General features: G+C 40.2%; 1 protein-coding gene and 1 long non-coding RNA gene across 5 annotated transcripts in view; one reads left to right on the top strand and one right to left on the bottom strand.

Annotated features, from left to right (window-relative positions):
* The window catches only part of magi3b (membrane associated guanylate kinase, WW and PDZ domain containing 3b), a 121,997-nt gene that overhangs the window by 88,808 nt on the left and 19,906 nt on the right, over positions 1 to 13,283 (bottom strand). The gene's annotated exons all lie outside the window — the stretch shown is intronic.
* On the top strand, positions 1,261 to 13,176 carry LOC139630522 (uncharacterized). Of its 3 annotated transcripts, none has more exons than XR_011693168.1 (5): positions 1,261 to 2,746; positions 5,240 to 5,400; positions 6,954 to 7,044; positions 10,168 to 10,201; positions 10,877 to 13,176. It is a non-coding gene; the product is annotated as an uncharacterized lncRNA (long non-coding RNA). The 3 variants fall into 3 exon arrangements; XR_011693169.1 differs by having other exon boundaries at positions 6,954 to 7,239; XR_011693167.1 differs by having other exon boundaries at positions 6,954 to 10,201.

Raw genomic sequence — 13,283 nt, 5'->3', positions numbered from 1 at the left:
GTTGTGGCTCTACAAATAATCAGCCAATAATCCGCTCTGAGTATTGGTAGCATGTGGAGAATCAATCACAGAAAGGACCAGCTGGGACAGAGTTTGTAGAGGATTATCTATTCCCCTAATTGATCGATCAGCCTTTCTGGTTTGTACGACACCTGCGGCCCTGTGCACTGGTGCAGCGAGCATGTCCAGACTCCAGCGGAGATCCAAACTCAGAGAATACTCAGCATGGACACCGAATCTAAGACACACAGCAGGTGTAGAACGAGGGCGTGCAGGTGCATGTTTAGATATATTTTTGATAAGTTTAAGTTTGTGGTGATGGTGTGCTTTTTTTGTGTGTGTGTGTTTCTCTTAGGTCTTCTTGTTTATGTGATTGTACCACAGACTGAGAACAGCAAAACTACCAGGATGTTTCCAGAGAGCCGTCAGTTATGGTCTTAGACCAGTTTGTCTATCTGGTGGCTGTCTCTATCTGTGTCTTATTACTCCAGTGCCTCTCCACTGCTCACAGCCCGGGCTTTGCTGAATAGCTGATACAGGCTCTCCGCAGGGCCGTGTCTGGCTTCAGCTTAACAGGGCATATCTCTGCCTGCTCTTCTTTGACCACAGACAGCACTCAGTGCCCCAGTCTAAGAGCCAGCCCAGCTGCTCTATTCTGAGCTGCATGCATGGCTAGTCTGTCTGGAAGAGACAGATAGCCTGACACAACACCACCACTGCTACTGCTGCTGCTGCTGCTGCTGCTGCTGCCTGTGTGATGTACATGAGGAGAGAGCTGATGGAATTATGAATTAAGTCAGAGTCCACTGAATTCATCCACGATTCTGTCAGAAAGTGTGACTGAAAAGAATCATGACACATAAAAATTCTGTTTATAGCATTCGCACATTTTGTAAAAATTAAACATTTTGTTTTGTCCTAATATTCCAGAGGGCATATGACTGATTTTATATTTATTTGGATTTGCATAGTTGCATAATTTAAGAAAAAAAAAAAAAAAGCAGGATCAGAAAGCAGGGACGGAGAAATTTATATTTAGCATTTTTTTGGTTTTAATGGCATGCTGTCTTTCTGTGCATGAATGAGTCAGACGACCATTGATCTCTGCGTAGATCATCATATATTGTTTCAACTTAAACTAAATTGGCATAAAGCAGCAACATCACCACTCTGTTACGACAGCCAGACAGCAGCCATCAATATAACACATGGTGAGCCTTCCAGCTGGTGTCACCTTCTTATCTACAAACATGGACACGTCTTGTCCTGCACTTTGGCTCACTGACTGAGCTACCATACAAATACTAACACCAGAGAAAAGTGTTTTCTGGCAGGCTAATAAGCATATAGCTTGTCAGGGGTAGCATTTTAGACAGCTCCTCATATTTACCATACAACCACAACACCACTGCTAACAAAGTACTGACAAGTGCTGGTTTCAATCCAATATCAAATAATATAAGGGTAAAATAAATCAATATCAATATAAATATCAATACCAATACTGATACATTTTTCATTCACAAATTGAAAATGTAATAATAAATATCAATGCAAACAACATTTTTATGAAACATGATTGTGACCAGATTACAGATGTTTTCTGTTAAAGTAATGAGGACGTGTTGTTCATTTCCATTTTAGGAGAGTTGCAAATACGTTGATACTGAACGTATCAGTGAAATGTTCACAGACAGTTTACCTGTTTTCCACCATTTTACAGTCTAAAGTAGTCACTACAGCACTATTAAACTTTTCCATCTTTATTTTTAGGCACTCGCAGCACTTGGTTAGGGTTAGAGAACAATCCTGGCCTGTTTAATACGGAAAAAGTTCACAGTGACTTCTGAAGCAACATGTTTATTTCAATTAAGCCAAAACCATGATCTTCCCCCAAACTTAACCAAGGTACTTTTGTTGCCTAAACATAAAACCACAGATGGGAGTCCTGTTAATAATAAAAGTATGCCTTCAGTCATTCAAAAAAATAACACCAGTGATTATGCTGCCACAAAATAATTGGGAAAACAGATTAGTATGAAGGTGATCTCTAGGAGACGGAGTTACAGTATAACTGACAACAGATATCAGCAGAGGTTTGTGTAGACTGGGTCTCAGTGTTTCTGCCAGCTCAGATGCCAAACACATACTCCAGCCTGCCCACTAAGAAGTTTGCAGGTTAAGGAAAAGATTTTGTTGCCTCTCTAAATAACTTTTTTTCTGCCTTTCAATCACAAAAATGTTAACAATACATCTGGCAATTACTGACAGAATGTCGTCTGTAGGAGGCGATGCCTTTTCTTATTTCAGAGCAAAAGTTTCGATCTGGATTTTGTCTGTATCCATAGTAAAGATGAGTAGAAGGGATTTGCTCCACTTGTGGCATCAAATGAAGCCTACTCCTGCATATAGTTTGCCTGTAACCCCAGTTTTTAAGGCTTGTTTTTTAGCTGCTCTAGATGACAAACTATGATGTAAGAAATGTTTGGGAGCCTCTCAGTTGTTCAGTTGCTCTCTGTTCTCGCTGTGCTTCTCTGGTCCTTTGCCTTTTACAGCTGTTTGCTGTTTGTTTGATGGAGATGTTATTCTGCTCTTATGAAACCAGTCTAAACAATTCTGCGAGTGATGACTCTGTCCTGTAGGCCACAGTGGGTATCTATGGCAACTGCAGCAGGGACAAGAACATAGCATTTTTAGCTGGATTTCAAGGCACCATTAAAGGAGATGTAGCCCTAAAAACAAAGAGGTAATTACACTTCTCTGTACTCCACTTGCTCTGTGTGATGACATATGTTACGGTATCATGAGGAGATTATGGGATTTTTTTTCCAGTCCTGAGTATATTATGATGTTTGTTTCTGTTCTCTTTGTTGAATGTAAACAAGCCCTTGCTCTTGGATATTAATAATTTGGTCTCACATGATTTTACATTCCCTGCTTCTGTCCTTTCGAATTTACCCATCGTGCAATATTTTGGCTTCAAGCTCTGGGTTTTCTGCTGCACTAAGTCAAATACTAGGGAGACATGCAGTAATATTTAGCACAAACAAAAGTGTTTCCCCCTCTCACACTTGAGATACTGCAGCCAGAGTAAAGAGGTTTTCAAGCTAAAAGCTGGTCACTGTAACCAAGCCGGGCAAATCTCCTCTTATGGTATTAAGACGTTAACTTGGTAGCCAGCTACTCTGGGATGTTATCATGGGATAAGCAGATTATAGCCCTAAATATCCTTACGTGCATTAAAGCAGGCACCATACAAGGTGCTTATTTTCATGATGCAATTTCTTGCAGCTGAAGCTGTCATCAGACCAATCACTGCAGCACAGCTGTAGAGCTCTCAGCTCTGATGATGAGAATTTGTTTCTGCTCATTTAAAGCTAATTTCTTAAAGACTATTAGTAAAGAGGGATGTTTCTTGATTAACCCACTAAACAAATAATAAAACAATTTAAGACATCCTAACTGAGCAGATCCTGGAGTGAGCTTCACCGTGTGTTCTTGTGTAGAGGAAAAAGGAAGAGGAAAAACCTTGGCCGTTTCATACACTTTGACACTAAACAGGTGGGACAAGGCTCATCAAAATCCCCTGTGCCGCTGGTGACAAGGGGATGGAAGTCGAGTGTCGAAGTGACAGGTGTTTAGCTTTGACTAGTGAGGCTGGTAAGTTGGACAGAGCCCAAAGGACACGCACAGGCCTCCTCAACAACATCAAAAAAACTGCTGACACGGAGATAATAAGGGGAAAGGCTGACCTCAGAGATATGGCTCCAAAAAACAAAGATCAAAGGAGGCATATTGATAAAAGAGCAACAAGACAACAGCGGCTGATGATTCTGTTTGCTGTTAGGAGAGGAACCATGACAGTGGCTGCTCCTATCGACTCACAGTAAAGATGGGACGTTGCCTGAAGGTTTTCTGAACAACATGTGCTTCATCTGCCATCTCCCAGTCTGAGCCTCCTCTGCTGAGTGAGATTCTATTTTCACAGCTCCTGTTGGCCTCAGTTTTGTTTTAAGCACAACTGTGTTCTTTTGTCCATTTTTTACTCCCAGTGGTTATCTATTGATACATTATTATTATTATTATTATTATTATCATTATTATTATTATTATTATTATTATTACAGTACCGTATTTCTCAAATACAAAGTGCTGGCACTTATTTGTTAGACATCATTGCCAATCAGCAGGTCTGATTGGTGAAGAATGAATCTAACTTCTGGTGTTTGTGAACTGTAGATTGACTGTAATTAGAAGCAGACAGACTTAATAGAGCCTATTATATCAAATATTTGAATATAACATTGTGGGAGTTGTGTGAAAAGTCCTGCTAAAATGTAAATACTTATTTTTATACTAATACAACATTTGTTTCCCTTTATTCTTCAGATAAATACACTCACTTTGACTTCAGGGTAAATAACAGGAAGTCTCTGTCAGGTGGTACATATTCAAAACAACACCACTGTAAACTGTATTTTTTTCCAAAGACAAACAATGTAGTCGAGACACTAATGAGAAGCTGGAGGATTGAGCAAAATGTTGAAAGATGTTGTGGCAGGAAAAAAACCATCATTCATGTGTCTGCAGCAGTGCCCTCATTTCTTGTGTAATTGATTTGTAATTTTCATGACCGTTAACCACATAGCTCATTTTGAAATAAGTTTTAAAAACAAAGTCATTCACAGTCAAGAGAGACAAGAAAAGGAATCACGAAGGACAGATCAAACTAGCAAATAGCAACTAGAGCATGACATCATCATCCACATTAAATAATAAACAGACTCAGTAGACAAAGCAAGAGGTTTAAGGTTGAAGATTGCAAGATGTTAGTGGTTGACAGAAATTGAAGACAATATAAACAAGGCTACAACTAAAAACTATTTTTATTATTGACTAATCTGTTGATTATTTTCTCAATAATTCTCAATTTTCTCATGTTTTGGTCTGTTAAATGTCAGAAAATCCTTTTTTTTTTTTTCTACGTTTTTTGAGTCCAAACCTCAAATATATTCTGTTAAGTGTCACATTAGAGTAGCTTGAATCACTGTAGGGAATGTTTGGCAATAGGCTTGGAAAAATAACTGAGGTGATTAATAGTTTTTTTGATTGGCTTATCAAATTGATTGACTAATGTTTCTACAAATACAAACTCTGCCTTTGTATTGAAACACAATTAAAAGTTAGCGACACAATCCTTTTAATATTCATGTATGAAAAATGATTTTCTTATGCACAGCAAACACCACAGTTACAGTATGAAGGTGTGGAGAGACTCGATCTGCCTGAATGACCTCATCTGGTCACATGGTGCCATGGCAACGATGACACATCCATCAAACTGCTACAGCGGCTTTCCAGAGGAAAATCTAAATCTTAGCACCAAAGTACCATTACAAGGTAAGTTATTGTGACTTACAGCGAAGCAGTCCACACACACAGACAAACACACAGAGACACACACACACACACACACACACACACACACACACCGCCGAGGCTCCCACAGAGCCAGTGCAACCATCTCTGATCTTTCTTCTCCCACATTGACTAATGAGCTCATACTGAAAGATTCACCAAATCTCCACTTATCTTTGAAACAGAGAAATCAGGGTGGGCTTTTTACATCCTTACAAAAAAAAGATGAGAAAAATATATCATCAACGTATAATATTTTTTACAAGCCAGCAGATTCACAAGTTCTATATTTAACAAAAAAAATGGTGGTGATATGGCAGTGGGAATATAGATGGTGACACTGCTATTGTTATCCATGGTATGTTTTAATGAGTGCCCCGCTGCTTGTGTAATCATCCCTTTAATTTGCCCCACAGCATTTATGAAGAGGAATTTAAGACATTTAGTTTGTGAAGAGGCTCCGCCGGGTTCCTCCCTTAAGAGCCTGGTTTTGCCACTTGCCATCTGAGGAGTACAGACACATATTACACACACACACACAAACACACACACACACACTCTGCACTGTATCTCCCATTCTTCCATCCATTCTTCCTTAATCATCTCTTTTCATGGATCTTCCCTCACTATGCCCGCAGGCCTATGGCATTTTTATAATCTGATCCTCCATCACTCTGTGGCTGGTCTGTGTGCGAGGGGAGGTGCAGCTTGATTGATACGAATAACTTGATAATTTTGTATTTAAAAATAGTTCTTCTGACACAGACAAACAAGTCACATCCTTGCAGGGAGGTAGGGATGGAGGTGGGAGGAGGGTGGGGGTGGGGGAGGCGCACATCACAGTTACTCAGTAAATAACAGTTTATACCTTCCAGGAGTGTTTGAAAGAGAAGTGTGAGCGGGGGGGCTGGGGGGTGGAGGAAGGAGGAACAGATCGGCTCTGGTATGAACGCCACAATAACACAACACATAAGTGGAAACAGTTGACTGCATCAGTTTGATAAGTAGAAGCACGACTGCATCTAATGATTATTTTCATTATTGAGTGACCCGTTAAGTATTTATTTTGCACAATTGATTAATCATTTAGTGGTGAGGAAATCCTCACATTAAAGAAGATGGGATCAGCTAATGTTTGACATTTTGGTGATTAATTAATCAACTAATCATCTGATAATTTCAAGTAATCATATTTCATATTTTCTGTACAGATAGGTCTGCTCATCTTAATATGTTGTTTTTATTTTGCGTTTCAAATATTTAAAAAAAATGACATTGCTTCACTTATTACCAATCACATGAACTTACATTAAAAAAAATTGTTGAATAAAGTGAGTTAAACCAAATGGACAAAGTGCCTAATTTAAAAAAAACATGCCCGAGGATTGTTAAAGAACAAGAGCTGAAGCTGCACTGAAAACAGGTGACATACAGTCATATCACCTGGTTCTCACATGTCCCCCCAGCTTTAAGGGCAGTAATAGCCTCAAACTGAATCCAGATGAGACATGTCAGTGATCTTTTTCCATTTCCAGTGACAGCCGGTGACAGAGGCAGCAGGTTGCTTTGGTGAGGGTGGAGACGCCCTCCCCCTTATACTGCTTCTCAAGGCTTGTACAAGAACAGGTGAGCGGAGAGGGAAAGGGGAAGGTTTGGCAGCTGGGGTCCTAGCTGTCTTTTCAGGCATTCATTATTTAGCCCATCTAAAAATACATCAGAGGCTGCCTCCCTTCCAGCACATGGTGCATCTGAATTTCACAGCATCCTGCTCTCAGCCGCTCAATCTGATCTGAGGAGCTGCTTGATCTACTGTACATCAAGGTAACACATGGGCACACAGACAAACAAGCGTGCACACATATAATTTCACAGATGCACAAAGAGACATTGGGTACAATTGATCAAAACAACAAAAAGAGACGGCGAAGAAAACATTCGTGCACTGACATTTTTACAAGAAATTACAGGCGTGAATTAAAAAGAGTTACCTAACATTTACTCATCCTGAAAGTCAATTCACGTTCAACAGCACAATCTATTTTGCGAGCCTGCTAATTTACGCCAACAGCACAGCAACGTGACAGTCATTTGTACACAAGCAAGCAGAGCTCACAACACCTCAAGAAAATGAGCTTGGTGAACCAGATATGCCTCAGAGGCAGTTTCCTCTTAACGCCACAGATCCCCGATGAGTTTCACACGCTGCCTGCTGTTGGAGAGCGCTCTGCGTCGTGGGCTTGTAATGTAAGACACAGTCCATGAAATCAAACATCTAACAGGTCACAGATTGGACAGCGCTCATTGTTAATTGCATTGGGGAGAGAATGTCAACTTAATTATTTTCAGCCGGAGCTGGAAATGATTCCATGCAAATCTATTAGACACGTATGCTACGCGGGTCATGTACTGAGTCTCACAAGTCAATAAGCAGCGTCCACCAGGATGGACGAGGGCTCCTAACGGGCCAGCTGTGATTCAGACGTCCAGATTACAATGGTGAAACCTTAAATCTGGTCCGGTTAAGGACGGGTTTTTGTGTGGGACTGAACGGAGCTGACGTTCACTCACATATTTAGGGAATGAATTATACATACTGCTGCCCCAATCAGTCGACTGAATGTATGTTTATTCATCTTCTCATAAAACGTACTGAAGGGGCTGCAACTAAAGATTATTCTCATTATTGATTCATCCTTTTCTTATCTTTTGATTAATTCAAAAATAATTTGGAGAAAAAATGCGGAAGAAAACAGCAGCCAAAGGTAATGTCTTCAAAAAGCTTTTTTTGACTGACCGTCTTAAATCAAAAGGAATTTAAGAAATACTGATAGTGAACAGAGACAAGCAGCAAATTCTCACATTTCAAAGGCTAGAATGAAGAAATTCTGTGAATGATCTCAATGGAAATGACTTTACAAAAAAAAAAAAAAAAAAAGTTGACTGAAGTCATCCAATCATCCATGGCGAGGGAGCAGCGTAACTGGCTAGTGATTTTCAGTTTGGTCTAATTGACTCCAAGATCTCTCATCAGCTCAAGCTCCGATTGAACCAGCTCTGTGTTTGAGGGCGAAGTAAACGGATCAATTCTGCGTTTTAGCACTTCAGAGGAGAAGCCCCTCTCAAGAGCCAAACAAAAAATCTCCATCCCCATGTACACCACCGACACAGAAAGTCTGCAAAGCACAGCCCTGCTGCTCTGCAGATCAGCATCTCAGGTCTGTGTGTGCAGTAAGAGCAGTGAATGTTGTGTGTGTGTGAGTGTGTGTGTGCCTTTGTTTGTACCATTCTGTTTTGGCCTTCGTGCACACACATCATGGCGAGAATCAAAACTGCATACATAAGAGGAAAACCCTGATGTGTGCATTTATCACGGAACTCAGCACTATTCAGTAGAAAACGCTGCACAACAATTGCAGCCATGCCCCAGTTATAAGCAGGGACTGATGGGAACACAGCTTTGAGGGAGGTAAAGTATTGGCATGGGAGATGGGACCAGGGAAGGGAAAGGCAGACTACTTCAAAGACTGGATGTGAGCCGGTGGCTCAAAGCATGCTGATTGTACGTGACGGGAAATCTCCAGCAGGATGTTAGCAGCCTGACAGAGCAGATGGAGATGAGATTTTCATCACTGAAAGATATATCTGATAACTATCAAACTTTGTGAGAAATATCTTCACTGTAAGAAGCTCTACTGAGGCTGCCATTTGAGAGTGCATTTAATGATGTATGCATCAAAAATGGGTCATATTTTAAATGTTTCTTAGCAGTTTTGTTTGGAATAAAAGGCTGACGCAGTTTACAGCTGTAGAACAAATCAGACAGGTAGTAATAAACTCGAAGCCATCGACTCCATTTTATAAAAGGGCATCAAGCAGTGATCTCTACCTGCATCTATCTTGGGGACTTTTGCGAAGAATGACTGTTATCGTCTGAGAATAATTTCATCAGGTTCAAATGGTCAGTTTGGTTCTGGATCCAGTTCAAAGTTGGTAAAATGCCTGAATTAATTAAACTCTGCTTGCAACAAATCTGTTAACAAATCTTTTCTCTCCTCTGAGTTTTTAAAATTAAACTTGCTTAAAATTTCATTTTTAAAACTGAAAACATCTTATTTAATCTGAGCAGATCTGATGGGAGATTTGAAAACATTCAGATAATCCGATTCAGTCCGAGATTCAGGTTTGATGAAATGGCATTGAAACCCCCACCCCTTCACATCACACCCATGTCAACTGTGTATGTGTCTTTTTCTGCTGCAGCACAATAAAAATGCACTTATAACATAGTAGTCAGCTTAGATGTGCAGCGATTTTCTACATTTCCTGGAGTAAATTGTTTCCCTGACAGTAGGAACCTTCAATGCAGCAACAAAGAGGCTAAAAATAAAACACTATATATGTTCTCAAATACAATTTCACCCAGGTCATGAACAACTGAGCTGTATTTGATTATTTAATGTATAAGCTCAGAGAGCGCTGCAGTAATACCCTTGTCTATGTGTATGTGATAGAGTCATCCCCATCTCTGTCATCCATCAAGGGCACATATAAAGCTTCCAAATGGTAGATCTCTCTCTGCCAGCGGGAACACACATCTATATAAGCACACGTACTGTGTACACAGCCTTAAATAGCTCTTTACTCACTGAACATATTCACTGCACAACATAATTCTGACCTCAATGCTGAATGCAAATACTCTGAACTAGAAGAAATACAAACAGGAAAAACTGTCCTCACTTTTCCCAGAATCTCCTGACATCCCTGAGGACGCCTTGTCCCGGTAAGTACATTTAACCAACTCCTGCACCTCAGGACAACTTCAGGGTCCTGCTACTTTAAGAACTTCCATTTTCTGCTACTTTACACTTCCACTACATTTCAGAAGGAAATATTATACTTATATTATATTATATTATATAATTTTGATATATTATAATATACATCATATTAATAATACATTATATTTATAGACTGATTTTAAAGATACTCAAAGACACAAGCACGTTCCACCTCAACCAATGTTCATGCATCAGTAATAATTAAAGCTGAAATGATTAGCTGGCTGTAAGAAAATTAATTTGCAGCTACTCTGATAATCAATTCATGTTCCAGTAATTTTTTAAAACGCCTTTTAAAAATGGGAAAATTTCCAGGTTTTCTTCTTCCCTCTTTTATGATAGTGAATGAAATAACTTTGGACCGATAGTAAGAAAGAAACAGGGTATTTTATAACACCTTGGGTTTTGAGAATTACTGATGGGAATTTTTCCATCTTTTCTGACTTTTTATTGACCCAACTGAGTATGAAAATACTAAAACCAGCAATCCATAATAGTAATCTACAGTATAATAATATAAAGCTTTTATTATTTTTGATGTATTAAAACTGTTTTGTTACTTATGATTGGATCTGAATACTTCTTTCTTTCTTTCACCTCTGCTTCTGAAAAACAAGAGCACATGGGCTGGCGTGCTCTGGGACATGACACACCTTGGATCTGGAAATACAGGCTCTGAGAGGAGCAGAAACTAGCCAGAGGTGGATCATTGCCCTAGCTCTAAATCAACAGTAGGCCGGCACATCCTGTTATCCACCTCGGCTTTCTACTCCTTCAACAACAGCAATGCACTCTCATCCAGCTCTGCAGCAGACAATGGACTATTCATCTCAACCCTCTCTTTCTGTCAGCTCCCAGGACACATGTGGGCATGTTCATTCACTCACCTACACACACACAGACACACACACAGACACAGACACACGCACACACACACACACACAGACACACGCGCGCACGGCTCTTGATTCCAGCTATGTAAGCACAATGTAAGCATGCATTAAGAGCTTCGAGTGAAAAAAAAGAAATACAGCTTTCCTCTTTACAGGCAACGCTTGAGTGATCTATCCTTTGACCCCAGGGCAAGTGGATGGACACAGACACATACCTTAGCACAGTTCCCTATGGCAATGCAAAAGTGTGTGTTCCTGAGTGAGAGTACAAAACATGTAGAGCATGTGTGTCTGCGTACACTTGTCTGTGGAAGGGGCCAGATGGGCAAAAGATAAGAGCAGAGCCAAATAAAAAAGGATGATAGCAGAGAAAAGAGAAGAAGAAGAGGGGAAATGGGGAGAGAGGACACTTGGAGCGGAAATGCTTCAGTGCCTCTGCAGCCTGCCACCTCGTATCACGGAGCATCCAGACATGACAGATGAATGCAGGAGAGCCCAATAATAGAAATTCTCAAGCATAAACACCCGAATAAAGGGGAGGAGCTCCTGCATGCGAGCTGATGTGTAAGGATGGCAGGGGGTAGCCAGGAGGTAGCCAGGGGTCAGCCGTCTTGACGACAGCTACCCATCTCAGGAGCTGATGCAAACACAGAGGGCCGAGTAAAAACCTGCATGAAGTCTGATTTATCTCACTAAGACTGGTTAACTTTTTGGTTTCACAGAGCACACTTCAGTGCTGTTACCATGGAAACTTGTACCTTGAGCCTAGTCTTGTTTTCTGAGGTGACTAATTTTACCCAATTACTCTGTTCTTTTACTGTGCCTCTGCTTTGTTTCTAAATGCAGTGCTGATGCAACTGCCAAGGGTCAAAAATGAAAAATGTCTCGAAGATGAATAGATCTGATGTGAGAGCAGCCGACAAGGCCACATTACCAAAAAGTCTTTCAGAGGAGACCATGACCTTACTACATCTTCTATTAAATCTTTAAAACCAGAGCCCTTTCTTTTATTGATTAATGTCTTGCGCACAGGGAACAGGGAGCAATAGGGTCTTGAGTCCCCTAATTTACAGCCTCTCATTAAAATGACTATTTGACTATATTTTTGGAAGTCCTTTCATACAGAGTATCTGACAATACTACATTTTGTATTATGTAGTTATGTTATTTGCTGTGTCATGCACATACAAATGCAAACATATGGACCTACGGACCAAAACATACTGCAGCAGTGAAACATTTGTCAGTCATAAACATAAGTTCTTACATGACACTGCTAACAGAGAGCTGCCCCAGGCTCCACTTCCAGAAACACATTTCAATTTTTTCTATAATCATCGATTGAGAACAACTCATTCGCAGTGAAGGACATTTTAGTAAGAAGTGCAGTCCTGCATAATACAGCTGCACAGTGTATAATTAGGCAACAGAAAGCAATTTAAATCACAGCAGAACAGCTCTGCTTTAACGCTGCCTGGTGGAGTTTTGGTTGTAAACAAAAAGCTCTGTTTTCATTTTAGTGTTACACACCAAAACGCACTTTGCCCTAAAGATCTAACGAACATTTTGGGTTCATTTCTGTCCTCCTAAAACAATTACAAAGCCAAGTCTTTTTCACATTTTGAACCTACATTGTTTACATCAGTGTTTACTGGCTTGCCATCTTCTTCCCCACTGCCTATGTTTCCACACTGCTGCATATCTTGGTGCACGCTTGTAGATCAGTGGAATAATGTGTGTCCATTGGCCGGGATGGAAAGCACGCCACCCAAACAAATGTGTGTCCTTGTGAACAGGACAAACAAAAAGGGGACTGGACTCAGAACAGAATGCTGCATAGCGCTTCCAGCGATCACAAACTCCACACGACACCTACAAAGAAAGATTGTAACACAAAATTTCTCTCACGAATGAATCTTGAATTCATAAGTAACCGGCTTTGCAGCTACAGCCATACTTGCTCTGATCATAACCAGTATCTTATGGTGAATATGTTCACTAATATTAGCAAACCTGTTGTTGCATAACAGAGATCAATGAGCAAGACTGCTGAATGTATGACTCTTATCTCCAACATTTAGGTACTGTAATTATTAGAATATTGGATGTTTGTATTTTAAGAAATTTCATC

This window comes from Trachinotus anak, unplaced genomic scaffold (genome assembly GCF_046630095.1).
Source record: "Trachinotus anak isolate AG129_WGS33_773 ecotype Australia unplaced genomic scaffold, CSIRO_AGI_Tana_v1 ptg000013l, whole genome shotgun sequence".
Lineage (NCBI taxonomy): Eukaryota > Metazoa > Chordata > Actinopteri > Carangiformes > Carangidae > Trachinotus > Trachinotus anak.
Note: the sequence above shows the minus strand (reverse complement) of the source record. Positions and strands in the feature narration are given on the sequence as shown.